This window comes from Solanum tuberosum, unplaced genomic scaffold (assembly GCF_000226075.1).
Source record: "Solanum tuberosum cultivar DM 1-3 516 R44 unplaced genomic scaffold, SolTub_3.0 scf00743, whole genome shotgun sequence".
Classification (NCBI taxonomy): Eukaryota; Viridiplantae; Streptophyta; class Magnoliopsida; order Solanales; family Solanaceae; genus Solanum; species Solanum tuberosum.
In genome coordinates, this window is record NW_006239654.1 from 120222 (window position 1) to 124761 (window position 4540).

The window sequence follows — 4540 nt, forward strand, 5'->3', positions numbered from 1 at the left end:
ATAGACATGAACACAAATCAACTCTAGGATCTCAATAACAATATAGAAACTCAATAATTAGGATAGAATTTTTAAAAGAAACATGAACTCAAAATCAACTTATCTCAAGAATACTCAAATCTAGGGAAAGAATCCTAGATTACTTTTTTACTGATCTGAAAGTAGATGTAGGGCGTGAGAACGAACTAGTTCAGCACTATGATAGCCTTACATACCTGGAAGAACAAGGTTCTTGAAGAATCTTGATTAGAAGTTCTTGAAACCCTAGCTTGAAGGTAAACAATCAAGAAAACCTTTCTTGAGATTCTTGAATTAGTTTCTTGAAATCTCTATGACCAAGAATTATGATTTTCATTAGTGATTCATAATTGTATGAAGGAATTTGAGTTGGAAAGAATGAAATTCTTGGAGAAGGACTTACATTGAAGAAGAATCTTGAAGAAGATTGAAAGAATCTTGAAAAGATTGAAAGAATCTTGAATGGAGTCTTCTACTTTGATTTTTCCTTAAGGTTTTACCCTAGGATTTCAGAGAGAAGAGAATGATGGATTAAAAGATGAAAATCTAATTGTTTTGAGCCTTATAGTAATCAAGAAATTCGCAACTATCACCTCATGAACTCAACCAGAACTTCATTATCAAAGAACGAAGCACAAAACCTCAAGAACTCAACAAGATTATCAACATACTCAATCTCATGGATGAAATTCGTAAAAGAAACTCATGATTGGCATGTGGGAGAACTAACCCAACACTGTGGAAGCTTACGTACCTCAAAGAACTAGGTTCTTGGCGAAATCTTGAATTTCTTGAACGAACACTTGAAACTTTGAACTTTTTCTCCTGTTGAATCTTCCCTCTAAAACCCTAAACACTTTGGAGATGAATGAAACTGATTCTAATCAATTTAGACCCTTAATTGGGTGTAATTCACGTTTAGAATAAGTGGGGGTAAGGAAAAGACTAAAATACCCCTCCCATTTTCAGGTAACTTTCCTTAAATGGACAACCTGACTTCAAAAGGGCATATCTCCCTCATACGAGCTCAAAAAATAGCAACCTCGGTGGCTTTAGAAAGAGGACTCAGATATTTTTCATTTGATGTCTTATGGGTTTCCTAACTTATCTTGTACTGAAAGTTATGGTCATTTGAAATTGACCCAAAACTTAAAAGAACTAAGGAATGACTTGAATGAATTCTCTTTAATTCTTTTTGGAACTCAAGGTGCTATATCTAGTGACCTAGCCTTAATACGTAAGAAATTTTAAATTCCTTGGTAAATTTTACTCACAACGAAGCATGGTTCGAGTCTTAGCTCAAAAAAAATTCCAGGGTGTTACATTAAGACTTTGTTATAGATCTGATTCATTCAGACTCATTAAGACCCATTAAGATGTTTTTTTTTTATTAAAAGAAACAAATGGGCTTAATGGGCTGAATCTTAATCATACATATTCAGACTTAAAAACCAAATGCACTTAATGGGCTGAATATGAATGATTAAGATTCAAACATTCATTAAGTGCAAATAAATGAGGCCTTACACAGAATATAATACCTCGATGAAAATGGTTCTTTAATATCATCCCAACTCCATACTAATTGGTTCATATGCCGTTGGGACTTGGGATCATACTGAAGAACCATTTCTATCAAGGGAGATTTTTTTTTTTTTAAAGTGTATTCAAAATAACCTCACTAACATTGGCTTGCATACACCTTTGTGATAATGAGTGTCATTTTAAAAAAACATATTTTCTTGAGCTGAGAGTCTCTTATAATTATTCTCTTTATGATAGATACTAATCATGTGTTTTCAATATATTATCTTAGATGTTATTGTAAAAATATTATTTATTGCTACACAAATTTTGAGTAGTTTAGTTTAAAGTTCTAAAATATTTATGGTAGATAGTTATTTTTGTTATATATATATATATACACACACACAAATTTTATTCGATTGAATTCATACGAAATTTAGATTAAATCCATGTTTATATGAGTTAAATGATTAATTTGGGCTTTAAAAATAAATAAGTCTATTTTTATTAAATTCAAGTCCAGGGTTTATTTCACATTGAAGCCCAAATCCATGTCACATGTCATAATGACGAGGCATCCAAGACCAACAAGTAACGCCACATGTCCAAATGAGGTGGTAGTCTCAGTCAAATGCAAGAACCAATCACAATCTGCCAAGTGTCAAAATGGTCAATCATAAGCAAACCTTGTCCACCCCCTACAACTATAAATCGGGGATGGACATGACATTCTGAAGGCACTAAAAAACACTTCAACAAGCATTGGAGCAAATGCTGGAGAAAGCTACAACATCATCTACATAACTCTTTGAAGGAGTGGTTGGCAGAGTTCTTCTCGGAGATCGACTTGAAACGAAGAATTGCTTCCTAACATTTCCGGAGATCAAACACTAGCTCTTCAGAGGAGTGGTCAACGGAGTACTTCCCGGAGATCGACTTGAAACGACGAAGTGCTTCCCGATGTTCTTAGAGATCAAATACATCTCAAGGAGGTCTACATCATCCTACATTCAAGAAATACGCTACTAAAGCCCTCGAATCACAGAGAAGTTTGGGAGAAAAGAATCAAGAGAACAATAGAATTGTACTCACAAGATTCATCAACAAAAATCACATTTTTCTTTTATTTATTTTGCTTGCAGTTAATTTTCAGTGCCAACGAAAATTTGTTGGGAATATATATATATATATATATATATAAAGAAATAATCATAATGGACGAAAATATAGACCATTTAAACTCAATTGGAAAAACTATTTCGAAGAGATACCACATGTTTGAAATGTGTTAGCTTGGAAAGTTAAGTATTGATGCTGTGTGATTGAGTAAAATAACACATTATTCGAGTGAGATATATAACACCCATTGTCTCAACCATTAGAGAGATTAGAATAAACTAAAGCTAGGTTTTTAATTGATGTGAAACACTATAACACACCAACATGGGTTGTGGTACACTGGTGGGAGTGTTTCACCATTAACGAGAGGTCTCGGGTTCGAGCCCTGGGTATGGAGAAAATCTTGTTGGGAGCGTCACCCCCGAATAGGCCCTGCAGTGCGCGATCCAGATTTAGTTGGAGCTCCAATGTGGGCTCCGAACACCGGGTGGGAAACCAAAAAAAGAAACACTATAACACGTAAGATGATATGATGTAGGAATCTTGGGGTATCCTAAAAGTCTTTTATTCAAGGTGAAGTGTTGACGTAAGAATGGTCATATAAGGTCATTTGGGATGACTTCCAAGCGGATGTCACACAACGTAACCTTCCGCGTTCAATAGACTACATGTGTATCCAATCCTCGAATGGTTTAATCTACACTAGTGTAAGAAGGGTTTAATCTATTTTTAAGTCATTTGACAGTCGAGGCAGACATTGTTTAGTTGAAGCACTGCCAAGAATCCTCTACATCGATGAATGTTTTACTGAAAAATAAACACTTACCAGCAACGTTTGTTCCAGATCATGGTTTGTATGAACATTAGATATTGCACGAAGAACACAATCAGAAGGAGAAAGCCCAAGCATGAGACTACATATGATCGGTCTAAATTCTGAAACTCTGCCCTTTGAATTGTCCTATTCACCAGTCAAGAAATTACGTCAAAACTTATGATAACATTTTCTTTTTTGCTGAGTTTCTCAACCCTTTGACTTAGCAATAGTCAGTTTTATTTCTCGATGGGGGTAGGCAAGGGATATAAATTAGTGGTAGAGTGTCACCTTGATTAGCTCTAAGCTCAATGTGAATTTTTCTCTATAATTCTAAATAAAATTATGAATTTTGTATTCAAGTTGAAATATAACCTCATGTTCAGCAATTCTCTTCAGTTCTGCATCTGCCATGTCCAATGATAGAATCTGTAGCAGTAAGTTTCCCTCCTCTGGAATTTCTTCATTTGGTCCATAGTACTTCTTCTCAAATGCATGGTCCATATTTAATGCTCTTAGGGGTCGTTTGGTTTGAATATGAGTTATGATGGGATAAGTTATGTTGGGATAAGTTATGTTGGGATTAGTTATGATGGGATAAGTTGTCCTGGGATTATTTCTTATTGAGTGTTTAGTTTGTTATATTCAAAATAATATATATTGATAAATTTTAAGAACAAGTTGTTTGTTTACAAAATTACCCTTCACTTTATTTAAACTTTTTAAATATTTCTTTGTGAGCTTTAGTTATTCATTTTTTAAAATAAAATTTTTATTTTATTTAACTTAAATATTTTTGTTTATGTATTCCCATGATAAGTACCATGTGTATTTAAAAATATAACTTTTTTCTTATTTAGCTTAAAAATAGAACTTCCCTCTTAGATTTATTAAAGAGAAGAAAATTTATGAGAAATCAAAATAAAATAAACATAAGAATTAGTCAAATAAATTCATAAATAAAAATTATATTTATATAGTATAATTTTTTAATAGAAAAATATGTATAATTATCATAAAAATAAGGAGTAGTAAATATTATTATACATGGTATTAAAAAAA